The sequence below is a fragment of the Pongo abelii genome, chromosome 11, assembly GCF_028885655.2.
Source record: "Pongo abelii isolate AG06213 chromosome 11, NHGRI_mPonAbe1-v2.0_pri, whole genome shotgun sequence".
NCBI classification, from domain to species: Eukaryota; Metazoa; Chordata; class Mammalia; order Primates; family Hominidae; genus Pongo; species Pongo abelii.
In genome coordinates, this window is record NC_071996.2 from 64,540,527 (window position 1) to 64,556,064 (window position 15,538).

General features: G+C 39.9%; 1 protein-coding gene across 4 annotated transcripts in view; it reads right to left on the bottom strand.

Annotated features, from left to right (window-relative positions):
- DPP4 (dipeptidyl peptidase 4) overlaps positions 1 to 15,538 on the bottom strand; it is an 82,745-nt gene that overhangs the window by 65,762 nt on the left and 1,445 nt on the right.

Consider the following 15,538-nt stretch of genomic DNA (forward strand, 5'->3'; position numbering starts at 1 on the left):
GTAGCTGCAACTACAGGCGTGTACCACCACACCCAGCTAATTTTTGTATTTTTAGTAGGGACGGGGTTTCACCATGTTAGCCAGGCTGGTCTTGAACTCCTGGCCTCAGATGATCTGCCTGCCCCGGCCTCCCAAAGTCCTGGTATTACAGGCCTGAGCCACCGCACCTGGCCTTTAGTGTGATTTCCCTAACTGGAGCCACCGCGCCTGGCCTCTAGTGTGATTTCCCTAACTGATATGGGAACTGATTCATCTTACCTATTGTGATGAAATTAAATAATTAGAACTTAAATCTGTTGGAACTTTAGGTTATTTTGAGCCTTGAGAGGTATGTGGCCTGAGTCACATACCATGCAGCTGTAACTTCTGCTTTTTCCTGTAAATGACCAGAAAAGACCTTGTGGTGCCCGAGGTAGGAACCCCTCAGATCATCACCTCTGCTCATGGAATGTTAAAGCAATCTTAGTTGGAATACAGCAATCTGTAACCAACAAAATCACTGTAATATACATACTGACCTTGTATGGAAAATGTTGCAACCCTTCTAACTGCCTATATGAGTGAAACTTTCAATTCCTCACTTTGTAATGCTAACCCCATTTTTCTGGAGTATGTTTTCCAAGAGGTCATCCTCAAGCTTTGCACTCGAATAAACTCTATATTTAATCGTTTTTCTGAATCTCGTTATTTAAGTTAGACATTATAACGAAAGTATTTTTAAGTGGTAAGAATACAACATCTAGACCTGGAGTTGGCAAACATTTTCTTAAATAGCTGGTTGGTCAATAGTTTAGGCTTTGTGGGCCTTATGGTCTTTAGTTTCTGTCATAACTACTCAAGTCTGCCATTGTAACTTGCAGGCAGCCACAGCCAATCTGTGAGTGAGTGGGCACAGCTGTGTTCCCATAAAACTTTACTTTTAAAACATCAGGTGGCCAGTCCTGAATACAGTCTGACAACCTCATCTAGACATTCCTCAAAATTGTGAGCAACATTAAAACAAAAACAAAAACTGCTCACAAGACTGGATTTGAAAGACAAATGTTGAGACTGAAACTCCGATTACCCTGAAACAATATCAGCATACGACTCCAATATATGTAGCAGAAAAGTGAAAGTGGGCAGAATATGTACGTCTCAGTATTCAAGTATCAGATATCTATTTTCATCTTAACCCAAGTATGAACATGTTGGTAAAGAAATGCAAGGCCGGAAGGACTGACCGAACTAAGCCCAGTTACACTGCCTGGTTACCTCTGCTATCATGCAGAGTCAGGAAGCTCTACACACACAGGCAGCCAGCACTAAGCAAGGTGGCAGGACTGCTTTATCCATTTTTGAAATGAATTTTTTTTTTTTCTGATTATAGTCACTCCCTCTTTTCTTGATAAGACTTTTCTGGGAATAAACAAGACTGATACAATAATGGCCCAAACTAATACGTACAGGGCTTTTATGCCCCATGAAGTTGACTGGCATTAGGCCGTGTAATCCGAGGTGATGATAAACATTTGAAAGGTGGAAATTTCTTAAGTGTATGACTAAATGACTCACTGGCCCATGAAACATGCAACTATTTTAGCAAAGGGCTAGTTTCTCTTGACATATACTTAAAAGCAGTTGTAGTGAGACTTCAGTGGAGAGTATTACAGTGCAAACTAAGAAAGATTGGCTCATGTTTGGAAGAAAACTGAGTAAAGGAAATCTGCATTTATGGAAACTGAAAGCTCTAACACTGACTCATTGAAGAAGTCTCCCGAAGATTTATAAGTGTAATCAACAAGGCTACTCTTTGTGACAAGCATTTGTCATCTCTGATATAAGAAAAAACAATCATTGGAAAACAAAACTGCCACAGGAATTGCCTCATTCCCAGTATTTGCCAGGCAAAACATTCAGCAGTATGGGGCAAAAATTACTATACTACCTGCCTCTGGAGCTGTTAAAACAAACAAAAAATGTTATAAATATATAAAAAATAATAATTAGGCATTCTTATGGTGTTCTACTTTGCTGGGTTGTTCTAGGCAATGTAGACTTTCAACCCATTTATTCTTCTTATGCTCACTCCCATTTTACAAATGAGGAGACTGAGGCACAGACAGGCAAAGCCAGTAACTAGACTAAAATTCTGTGATTAGTACGCACCAAAGCCACATTTGGACCAGGCAATATGGCGCCAAAGCCTGTGGTTACAATCACTCTTCTAAACCTCTCTAAATCTTTGGAACAGTGATTGCATGTGGTAAATGCTTTCTTGGCATTTTTTGTGAGTTGGTGGAGATGAATTAGGCTTTATGGAAGTGTTTAAATTCAGGGTTTGCAACTATTTTAAATAAGCAGGTTGGTAGTATCATTAGGACTTGGGTCAGTTGAAACTTAATTTGTTCTGCTTCAAAGTCAAAAGAGTGCAAATTCAGAAAACTCTAGAATTTTCCCTCTGGACAGTAAGAAGGATGGCAACTCTGTGGCTTCCTAGAAGGTAACTTCCTAGAAAGGAAGTTATACCATCTCTATTCTCTTTTCCATGGGAATACCCAATAACTTTCATCATCTTTTTCCTGAACTCATTAAAAAGTAGTCATGTAAGCTTTAAAATAGGTTTCTTTTCTTCCCTTTTTTCATATTTTCTAGATTTAAATATTACACAATGCTGAACAACTCAAGTCCTGCAGTATACATTTTGAAAAAATTATAAAATAAGCCAACAAAAAAATTCAATGATTCTTCCTTTACAGCAAAAGCTACCATAAGGAGCTTATTTTCTACCAAGCTCATCAGTTCTGTGGTATCTGTCCCTCCTGCCATTGTTTAACACTTTCCTTAGAACTCTGAGAGAGAGGTGAGCTTCCTCCCCGATCGTTCCACACCCCAATCTATGACTCACATGCTTGTCCTCTTGTTCCCAAGGGATTTTTTTTTAAATCTTACCTTTTCCCTCTAAAACACATGGCTCCTTCCTTCCTTCCTTCCCTCCTTCCTTCCCTCCTTCTTTCCTTCCTTCCTCCTCACTCCCTCCCTCCCTAGCTTCCTTCATTCCTAGCTTCCTTCCTTCCTAGCCTCCTTCTTTCCTAGCTTCCTTCCTTCCCTCCTTCTCTCCCTCCCTTTCTCCCTCCCTCCCTCCTTCCTTTCTTCCTTCCTTCCTTCCTTCCTCTCTCTCTCTCTTTTTTACTTGAGACAGGGTCTCACTCTGTCACCCAGGCTAGAGTGCAATGGCACTATCATGGCTCACTAAAGCCTTGAACGAACTTCTGGGCTCAAGCGATCCTCCTGCCTCAGCATCCCAAAGACCTAGGATTATGTGTGTGAGCCATTGTGCCCAGCTGCATCTTCAGTTTCTTTCCACTGCTCACTTCTGCTCTGTGGTTAAGCATGCAGAGTGTGTACCGATCTTAAAGAAATACTTACCTGATCCTGCTGCATCCCCAAGCCGTCTGGACAAACTTCTCAAATAAACAGTCTACATTCATGGCCTTCATTTTCCCACTATTCCTCTGCATGCCTCTTGATCTATCCCTTACTACTTAGTCCACATTCATTTCTCTCTCCTAATCTTATTAAAATGTTTATTTTCTATACCAATTTTCAATTAATCAAGTAATTAATTGTATTAATTTGCCAATTAATTAATTGCCAAGTAATTAAATGTATCAATTTGCCAATTAATCAAGTAATTTTATATCTATTTAAGTACTTACTTTAACAGTCTTTTCTTAACTAAACTATTAATAAGCCATGAGGATGAACATATTGTGTCTTTTTTCAAACAGTTGCTAGCACTTACAAATTGTAGGTATACTTGATTTAGTACTGAGTGGTTTATAAATATAAGAATTTTATTCAGAAATACAGCAATATTAATAAATGTTCATTAAAAAATTTTCTTGCCTGAGCTCCAAGATAATTTCTTTAATTCACCAAATACTTACTTAGCACTTACTGTGTTATTCAGTGTTCTAGGCACTAGAGACATCACAGTGAATAAAGCATGAAAAACTCCTGCCCTTATGAAGCTTTCATTTTAACTGGGGGAGACATATGAACAGATAATGAGTAAGCAATGCCATATGTTAGGTGGTAACAAGTGCCATGGAGCCTTCACAATGGAAAGCCAATGAATTATGTTAAGCAGAAAAGGACATGATTTGACTTATGTTTAAATCTGATCACCAGCCTGGGCATGGTGGCTTACGCCTATAATCCCAGCACTTTGGGAGGCCAAGACGGGCGGATCACCTAAGGTCAGGAGTATGAGACCAGCCTGGCCAACATGGCAAAACCCTGTCTCTACTAAAAATACAAAAAAAAAAAAAAAAAAATTAGCTGGGCGTGGTGGTGCACGCCTATAGTGCCAGCTATTCGGGAGGCTGAGGCGGGAGAATCTCTTGAAACCCGGAGGCAGTGGTTGCAGTGAGCTGAGACTGTATCACTGCACTCCAGCCTGGGCAACAGAGCAAGAGTCCATCTCAAAATAAATAAATAAATAATAAATTAAAACAATTTGATCACTATATTATTAATGGTTTTCTATTGCTATGTAACAAATCACCACAAACTTAGTGACTTAACACAGCACACATGTATCAGCTTGGAGTTCTATAAGTCAGCAGTCCAGCCCATTTTGCTGAGTTCTCTGTTCAAAATATTGTGAGGTTAAAATCAAAGTTTTGGCTGGAATAAGTTGTCAGCTGGAGGCTCTGGGGAAAAATTACCTGCTTCCAGGCTCACACAGGTTGTTGGCAAAATTCAGTTCATTGAGGTTGTGAGAGTGAAGTTCTCATTTACTTGTTGACTACAAGCCAGGGCTGCTCTCACCTCCTAGAGATGACCCACATTCCTGGCCATATGGCCCCTCCATCTTCCAAGTCAGCAATGGTATGTTAAATCCTTCTCATGCCTGGGACCCCTGACTGCCTATTCTGTGACTAGCCAGAGAAACTCTGCTTTTAAACAGTTCACGTGATTCAGTCAGGCCCAAGCAGGTAATCTCCCTTTCTTAAAGCCAACTGTGCATCATAACAAAACTTAACTACAGGAAGAAAATTCATCATATCCACAATCTCAGAGATTAGTACACAGGAGGGGAGGGGAGGGTTCTTGGGGGTCATCTTAGAATTCTGCCTACCACAATCACCTTGTCTGTTGTGTTGAGAATACACCATAGGGAAGTAAGAAAAAAAAAGAGAGATGTTGGCAATAATTTAGGGGAAGGGCAATTGTGTCTTTGACAAGGGTAGTAGGAGATGAGGTGGCGAGGTATGGTCAAACTCTGAGAGAATATGAAGATACACATGATAAAACTGCTGACACATTGGATGTGACATGCGGATGAAAGAGAGGAGTTGAGGAGAACTTGCATTGATATTGGCCTCAGTAACTACAAAAATAGAATTGCCATTTGCAGAAATAAGATGTACTAAGGGAAGACAAAGAGTTTTGGAAGATGTCAGTATGAGATGCCAATATCACATCCAAATGGAGATGTCCAGTAAGCAGTTGAATACTGCACCTAGAGCTCAGGAAAAGGTCTGGTTCGCAGATAAAATTGGAAAGTTGCCAAGTTGTAAATGGTATTTAAGGCCATGGGAGTGGATGAGGTCATCTGAGGTGAAAAAGGAAAAGGTCTTAGGATGGAGCCCCAGAGTAGTCCAAGGTGAGAACTTGAAGACATCAGGAAGTTTACCTAAGGAGGCTGGGAAAGACTGCACAGTGAGGTAGAAGGACAACCAGGAGAGAGTGAGAGCCCCGAGGGGAGGTGGAGAAGAAGGATGACTAATTGACAGGCACGTGAGACACAGACTGAGAAGCAACTCCAGATCTGCAACACAGAGATTAGGGACCTTGACAAGAATAGAGCTGTTTTAGTGGTGTGGTGGGGATAACCCTTATTCCAGGGGGCTTAAGAGAAAAAAAAGGGAGAAGGGTAACAGACAGTGATAATAGAAACTCTTTAAGAAGTTTTGTGGTAAAGAGAGCAGAGAAAGGGAGTGGTAGGTTGGCAGGGATGAGGGTGGAAAAAGATAGTTTCCTTCTTATTTTTTTTTAGAATATGAGACACTATTGCATGTTCATGATCAAATAGAGATGGAAAAAATGATGATGCCACATGCAAGGGGACAGCTGGAGCCTAACCTTTCAGTAAGCAAAAGGGATGGGACCCAGGGCACGAACAGAGGGCCTGGTCTTGGGTAGGAGCCTGAGCATTCATTCCCCTAACTTGGGAGGGGAGCCGATACAGGTGAATGCACTGATGAGCCGGTGAGAATTGAAGTTCTCTTCTAATGGTTTCAGTTTTCTTATCAAAACAGGAAGCCAGGTCCTTAGCTATGAATGAGTATACGGAGGAGGTGTTGGAAGTTTGAGTGGAGAGGAGATACCTGGAATAGTTCACCAGAAGAGCAAGCGAGTGAGCAGACAGGGAAAATAGGGCCAGATTACCAGGAAGGAATAAGGGTCCACTGGCTGCTGGGTTCTGGGTTCTCCTTTCGGTACAGCCAAATCCTTTTCATTTTAAGAAAATCATTACCATGCAGAGTAATTTTTTCCCTGGAAATTTTAAAACAAAGATTTGAGTCATCAATTAGATTTCTTTTTGCCCATGTTAGATTAAATTATAGCTTCTAGACCTTGTGAGGTTATTTTTTTTGCTTTTGTTATTTACTTATTTTATTTTTATGGCCATTAATTATTTTAAGTCCTACTTTCCTGGGTTAACTTTAGCAGATCTAAGTTTTACCATTTTTAAAAAATTTTGCCCATCTTATTTTATGTTGACTATTTCTGCCACTTTCTGCTATTATGAACTGGATGAAATATGACAGTTTATGTGGATTTTCTAGAGGTAAATTGTCAGTAATTCCCCTCAGATGTTTCTTACCTGCTCTATTATCTCAGATTTATATTTTAACATTGCAATTCAATTATTTTCTCCTCTTGATCACTTTGGATGCCAAGAGAAAGAAAGGGCTGAGATCAAAATGTCCTTGAGATCAGAAAGGCAGCAACAAAGCACACTGATTTGCAATAAACCCAGTTAGGAAAGAAAGTGAGGAGAAGGAAAGGAGAGAATTACAGCTCCAGATTTTTGGAGATCACAGCTGGCCTGATGTCTGTCCTCTTTTGTTGAAAAATTAAATCTTTCTAACGTAATGAAAAGAGAGCAATAACCAAATACACGATATGCCTACATAGGCCATCTCCCCGATTTCTGTCTTTCAGAATTTTCAATTCAACTTAGGTATTTGCCCTTCTCCTTCCATGTGCTAGCAAAAGAAGATACTCTCCAGCCTGAGAAAGGTGAGTCTTGATTAGTCTAGTTCAATCATGGCAATTCATTCTCCTTGCTGATTGGTTTGGATATAGACAAGTGACACAAATGTAGCCAGTAAGATCTGAAAGTTTGCATCTGGTCAGAGGACTTATGGAAATGGTTTTCCTCCCTGATACAGCAGAACATGAATGAGGAAGAGCATCCTCTTCTGCCCTGTGAAAAAGCTGTATGAGCAAGTGCTGGGTTGAGCTGCAGAAGCCATACTCAACCATGAGATGACATTCTGGAGATCAAAAGACAAAACTCCAAGGATGGCAGAGCTGAAAGGTAGAAAGGCCCCGTGTTCTTGATGTGTTCAGGCCATTACATTAACAAACCCAAGAACCACTTTACTTCTGCACTTTCAATTATAAAAGATGCTAATGACAACACAATAATAAAACGCTATCATTCAAATAACTTTTGGCCAGGTATTGGGTTCCTTGAAGCCCAAAACATCCCGATACAATCCTCATACAGCATCAGGGGGCTGTAAGTCAATGAGGACCGACACGGAGGTACACTGCATGCCTCAGAGCCAGTTTGGGGGCTGAAGGATTGGAAGGATGGTATTAAGACCCATTAATTATTAATGCTTTATGCTTGGTTGTTTATGTAGAAACTTCCTGGGACAGCATTTATCATTTGGTCACTAGTGCTTCCATAGTACTTTGATCATTTACTAGAAGGGCACTTAGCTCTCTTGATTGTAGTTAATGTTTATGTGTCTTTTAATGCTCTCAATTATTTGAGGACAAAGGCCATATCTATTGTCTTTCTATCCCTAGGGACCCACAAAGTACCTGGCATATAGAAAATCCTCAATAAATATTTGCCAAGTTGGAGAATTACCTTCTGTCAACAAGTCTGTGCTGGGTGAATATGAAGTAGGAGGTGTTCCTGAGCACATCCTTGAAAGGGGAAGGCTGATCCAATAGGAAAGGGGAGTTAAGCCAGAGGAACCTCTGATGAAAAGGAAACACCAGGAGGCAAGAGAAATTCTTCACTTAAGCTATCTAGCCAGCTATCCAAGGAGCCATCCTTACCTTCTCTCCTTCCCTCTCTTCACATGCCTGCACATTGTCTTACCTCCAAAATACATCCTGCATTTCTTTTTTTTTTTTAAACTTATTTTCACCTCCAATGCTACCATCCTTCTCCAAGCCACCATCAGCAATCACCTGGACAAACCACACCAACCCCAAACTACTATCCACACAAGAGTCAGAGGCATATTTTTGAAATGTGAAAAGATCATGTCACATTCATGCTGCAATCCTCCAGGAGCTCAAAATCATACTTGGAATAAGAGAGAAACTCCTTTCTGTGTCTGCCAGTCCTTTCCATCCCACTTTATTTCTGTCATAGCATTTGTTACCATCTGAAATTATTTCTGCACTTGCCTATAATTTGCCTGCTCTATGGATTGTAAAGGTCCAGTGGAACAGGGACATTATCTATACTGCTTAGGGCTAGATCTTAGCTCATTTTGTATTGCTATAAAGGAATATCTGAGGCTAGTAATTTATTTTCTTAAAAGATTATTTGGATCATGATTCTGGTGACTGGAAAGTTCAAGATTGCGCATTTACATCTGATGATGGTCTCAGGCTGCTTCTACTTATAGCAGAAGGTGAAGGGGAGGCTGGCATGTGCAGAGATCACATGGTGAGAAAGAAAGCAAGGAAGAGGGAGGTGCTAGGCTCTTTTTAATAATCAGCTGTTATGGAAACTAATAGAGCAAGAACTCACTCACCCCTGTGGGAGGGCTCTGATCCCATTATGCAGATACCTTCCATTAGGCCTCACCTCCAACACTGGAGATCAAATTTCAACATGAGGTTTGGAGGGGACAAATATGCAATCATAGCAGGCCATATCCCCCATACCTTCAATAACACTTGACATGCAGTAAGCATTCAATAGTCATATCCCCCCACTCCCATATCTTCAGTAACACTTGACATGCAGTAAGCATTCAATAGCCATATACCCCCACTCCCATATCTTCGGTAATACTTGACATGCAGTAAGCATTCAATATATGCTTTTGAATTGAAAAATATTGTCTTTGGCCACTGTAGGACCTTGGCCCTGAAGAGGTTTTAAATCTCATACTGAAAGAGTTTTATGCCTGGAATCAAATAATGGAAGACTATAATAGAGAAATAAGAGTCATCCATGAAACTTATGGACATGAGTTTGAGCAGGGTGGGCTTTAGAACAACTGAGGAAAACAAGAAAAGAGGGTTCCAGCCTCACAGAAATGGTATTAGGGCCACAGGGGCCACTAAGCTCAGTTTTGGGGTCCCCAGTTTTAAGAAGTCAGGGAAGGGGTGGATGATAAGACCTGCTTGATACTCACCTCTCCTACTCCCTGTACCTCAATTATACATCCTGAGCCACCATGGCTCCTAGAGTGCCATGAATAAAATCTCTAGTGGCTTTGGCTCTGCCTTACATTACTTCCTCTTCTAGTGCCCTGAACTCATAGGTCTACTTGCTTCCTCACTGAACCAAATAATTAAGAAATGTGCACATTAATGCCCCCAGTTAAAGAAAGCACATAGTTTATCTTTAAATTTTTAAAAGCGTCCTAGGAAGTTACAATTTTGAAGAACAATATAAAACAATACAATGCTTCGCAAATAAAACAGTTACTCAGAAGTTCTAATTTCATGGTTTCAGGTTACTCTCAAATTGAGAGACACACCCTCTTTTGGAGGTCATAATGGAGCTGTGAAGACTAAAGGTAAAAATATTTACATGATATTGATTTACAGCAATGAAAGGATTAGCATCCAACCACAAAGTAATGATTAAACATTAACTCAGAAAAACTCTCACCAAGGCATTTCTATAAATTAGCCATTCATGGGAACCAGCAGGCTCAGGGAAGGTTGGTAGTCAAAAGATTTGGATTCCCAAGATCCAGTACTTACTTGCAAACCCCTAAACTTTCAAGTGTAAAAAGTCAAGATATTAATATACCTCTCTAAAATGAACTTCTCTGTGAAGATCAAATGAAATAATGTAACTTACATCAGAAGCAAAGCAAGTGCAATTTAGTGCCAGTAGGTAAATCTGAATCTATTATTACTACTAATATTAAAAATCGAAACCATTCAAAAGCTTGAGATGTCAGACATTGCCTATATACAGCTTTATATGAGAATGAAGGCAGCAGCAGTAGGCTCTTCCTCAGGATACTTAACACATAGAGATTAGAAGCCATGAAATTATAATATCGCTATGCAAATGAGAAGTTATAACAATTATGCTAATATGGCCAAGTTGATTTTATACTTGATTACAAGCTGACAGAATGATACGGAGTTGAACAGTACTGAGTATCAGCTGTAGAGTCACATTGCCTGAGTATGAATCCCAACTTTGTGGAACTTTGAGCAAGTTCCTTAACTTCTTTGATAGTCATTGGAGCCAGCCTCCATCATGGTTCCCAATGATCTCCACCTCCTGGTATTTACACACTTGTGTAGTGCCCTCCCACATTGTATCAGGGTTGGTCTGTGTGACCAATAGTACACAGCATAAGGAATGGTATACCTGCCACTTCTGAGGCTAGGTCATAAAAGGCAACTCAGCTTCCTGCTTAGTTCCTCTCTTGGATCCTTCATTCTAAGGGAAAGTAGCTACCATATTATCCTAAGTATAATTTAGTGCAAGTAAGTAAATCTGGCCCTATTATTACTACTAATACTACTAAACAGAACCATTCAAAAGCTTGAGATGTCAGTCATTGCCTGTATACAGCTTTATATAGGAATGAAGGCATCCGCAGTAGGCTCTTCTTCAGAATGCTTACGACACAGAGATTAGAAGTCATGAAATTATAATGTAATTCCCACATGGTGGGGAAGTGGGGCCCACACACTAGGGAACTGAGGTCTCTAACTGACAGCCACATGAGTGAGCTTGGAAGGGGATCCTTCAGCCCCAGTCAGGCTTTCAGATAACATCTTGATTGCAACCTCATGAGAGACCCTGAGGCAGAATCACCCAGCTAAGCCACTCCAAAATTCCTTATACACAGAAACGATGAGATAATAAATATTTATTGTTTTAAGTTCTGAGGTAATTCATTACACAATTACAGATAACTAAAGTACCCTCTCAAAGTTTCTATAAATCTTCTGTAGGAATAGAGAGGGTAGTAGTACCTCTCTTTCAAAGAGTCGTTCTAAGGATTAAATGAAAAATACATTGAAAGCCCTCAGCCCCAAATTTAGCACTTAGTAAATGCATATTGGCTATTATTGTAGCTTGCATGCCTTCTCTTCCTCAGGCAAGGTGCTCCTGCATATTATTTACAGCCACATTCTCCATGGGCCTCAGTAATTTCTCAAGTCATAAAATTTGAAAGACACGATCCAGCTCCAGTCTTTTTATACTGTCTTTCTCTGACCATCAACTGGGTAAATAGTCTTCATTTTCTCTCTCTTCGTGATCCCCTTTGAGAAGAGAGGCAGAGATTTCTAAGATAGAGAAACTTAAGGCATATGCTACGGCTAGGGAAGCAAAACCCAAAATAACTGGCCTGAAAAAGACTAACCTGCTGACCTCATGAGCATTCCACAAAGTTGACAATAGTTAATTAAGCAAGCTGGAGTCAACTCCAGCTTTTACAGAGCATACTGTTTAGAAATTGTCCCCTGAAACATACAAAGCTTTCATTCAGGCTCATTTCTGTGCTTTAAACCTGGAACGGATCCTGGGCTTCCTCAGGCAAACCTCATAGATGCTATCTTTTCTCTCTGATTATTCCTGTCTCCTTCACATTTAGGTTTTCTCTTATTACTGATGGATGAGTGAGCAGTCAAATTTCCTTTCCACTGAAAGAAGGTATAGAAGAAATTTACCACTAAAGCAGTGAAAAGAGCAAAAGAAGAGATATACTTCTTTTCCATAATAAAATTCAATAATAATAAAACTATTTGACAAATAACCAAATATTTCAAATTTCAGCATATAATATAATGTAAAGGAATCATAAATGCTGCGTGCCAATTTTATTACCACTAAGCCATGAAGAGTTCTACAGTTCCATGTAAGTATTTTTATATATTTCTCACTGATTGTTGGGGAAACTGAATGCTTACATACGCAATATCCTCCTATAGTAGCATGATTGAAAAAAATTTAAAACATACAATCATTTATTATATACACAGAAGAGGATGAACTTTTGATTGTGCTTGGTGAAATGAATAATCTGACTTCAAGGAGTTTTTATTCTTAAATATATGACAATAGTATTAAGCCTCTCTCTCTGTCTCTGGCTCCCCACTCACTAGCCCCCTTCCTGTTCTGGGTATGTCTAGTTTTGCTAAAGTAAGCAGTTCATATGGAAATGCTTGACCTCTTAAATCAACCTCTCAGGGGATGAACTTGGGTTTGCTCACGGCTTCCTCCTTCCTTTTGGCTATTTAATTCTTTAGTTTCCACATAATTTAGGTCTTTGCTTTGTTTTTCTATCAAATTCCTTTCCTTCCTTCCTTCTTCCTTTCCTTTCCCTTCCCCTTCCCTTTATATTTCCTTTCTCCCTACTTCCTTCCTTTTTCCTTCACTCTATTTGTTTACTTGAAAGCTTGATTGACAACATGGAGGGCAATTCTTGGGTGATGACTTTGACTTTTTGTAAGGAATGCTGACCTTTATTGTGGCACAGCCCAGGAAAGGTATTGCTGATTTAGTGAAAATGCTGCATTCCTGAGCTTTTATCTTTATTCCTATGATAAGGCAGAAGTGTTAACAAGATGACTTCCCTTCTTTCCTTAAACATACATACATACAAATTAAGAAATACAGACGAGAAATAACTAGAGTGGTAAATAAATAAAGCCGCCATGAAACAACATCTCCACCTGGTTGTCCAAGAGGTACCCTTAGCCACACTCTCCTTTACCTCTCTCTGTTTAACCAGTTACTGAAGTCCAGTCATTCACATTTCTGAGTAGCTCTGGAGCCTCCAAATTCTGACCTGTACTGTAAGTGTCCTGGGACATTTCCCTCACTTCCCCCTCCAGTGTTGCTCCATTGCAACTCACCATCCCAACAGTTCAGGCATGCTCAAAACATCATTCACCGCATCATCTTCAGCTTAGAATCAAACTCTTTTGCCTGTTTCCCACCCTCCTCTAGGGCCCTGGATCCTTTTATGATCCCTAACACAGGATGTGATCTCATGTCTCTGTGTTGAAACACAGGGCATTCACATTTTCTGGAATATCTTATCTCCAGAAATTGATGTTAACTATTCAAGCTTCCCCACAAAAGAAACCTGTTATAAGAAGTCTCTCGGCCGGGTGCAGTGGCTTACACCTTTAATTCCAGCACTTTGGGAGGCCGAGGTGGGCGGATCATGAGGTCAGGAGATAAAGACCATCCTGGCCAACACGGTAAAACCCCGTCTATACTAAAACACAAAAAATTAGCCTGGCATGGTGGTGTGTGCCTGTAGTCCCAGCTACTCGGGAGGCTGAGGCAAGGGAATCACTTGAACCCGGGAGGGGGAGACTTTCCCAGAAGTGTTCCTTCTAACCTCCAGAGCAGTTTGCTCAAGCACCTCTAAGTTATTTTTTTGAATCATAAGAGTAGTTATATGGAAACAAGTTGAGTCTCTCAGGAAGTCCTCCTCAAGAGAACATTCTTGAAATGTGTTCAAATTTCATTTGGAGAAGATACCAGGTGCCATTTAGCAGAAATGGCAAAACAGCTCTTCCCGGCCTGTATACCCTACCTAGCAAAACAAAATTCTCAGAGTTAACTGCAGCAAGCCTCAGATCCCTAGGCCATTTCACTGGCCATCTCAAGTGGCTTATCAAAGTACAGTGTTCCTTCCAACTTGCTTTAACGGAAGTTCTGATAATTACAGTTTTACCAAAACTTCCAGCGATGCTGTGATGCCTCAGTGATGTTTTGGAGACAAACATACAGATTATTTCTATTTATATATATGTGTGTATCCACACACACACATACACACATATATATGTAAAACAAGTCATATTTGTTTGCATATTCCCACTAGCTTATACAGTTCTTGAGGTCAGGGCCTTTATATTTATATTTACAAAATTTAATCTTTGTATTTGCAGCAACTAACACAGTGCCTGGAACATAATGTAAGCCTGTAAGCCCTATATTTATCAATTGTATGACTAGCACATTCTTCTCCCACAAGGCTTTGCATGTATGGTTTACACAAAGTGTTGCTTTATGAAAATAGTTATATTTTAACAGTCCACAAGAAAGAGTCAAGCTTAAGTGGACTGTCATTTAATGGTATAAAATAGTAGCAACCACTGGTTTCTTCAAATTTCATTAGCAGTAGGTCAACCCATTCAGTTATTTAACCTTTGGCACATTTGCCCTGGCCTTGAATTGCACAGCAAGCATGGTTTTCATAGCTCTACAAACTAATTCTGAACTGTCATCCTGAAATCTAGATAAGACTCGTTGAGTATGCAAGCACTGACTATACATTCCTCAGTTGACTAAACCTTTCAGAGAGAATGCTTTAACTGGCTGACTAATTTATAGTGTGTAATGCTGAAATGAAAGCAAGTGTTTAAAAGGAAAGTAAGGCCAGGGGAGACTGAAACTAGTAGTTCTCACTTGCTTGCATCCTACAGTGAGTATTCCACTATCTGAGTGTTTTATACACTTAGGCAAGCTAAAAAGACACGAAAGTCCTTAAATAAAAGAATCCACCAAAACATCACTGATTCCAGCCCCTTCTTAAATATTATCGTGTATACAAGCTTTATTATTTAGCTCTGTAATGCTGCTAAATTGGTCAAATAATTACTTCCCTGCCTCCCCACCCTCCAACTGAATTCTCACCACCCTTGAGGGAAAACAGTCTTGGTTCCCTGTGGAACATCATTTCTCAAAACTGTATTTTGGGGCTTGCTTTCTCATTTTTCTCTTTCCATTTCAGATATCCTTACTGCTGTCTTTGGGCTCTTTAAACACTGCCTTTTTTCCTTTGCCGATCACACCCAAAAACTTTTCTCAAAAATTACACGTAAATTTAAAACTTTACAAATTAAATTTAAAATTGAAATTTTAAAAATCCCGACTCTCCCTAATTTCAGGAAGCATGCATTTATTATACATAACAAGACCTGAAAACCGCAAGAGTTGCAGCCTAAACACTGAAGACCCCGCGAAGTGAATCCAGCTGCTGCTCTACAAGCAGCAACA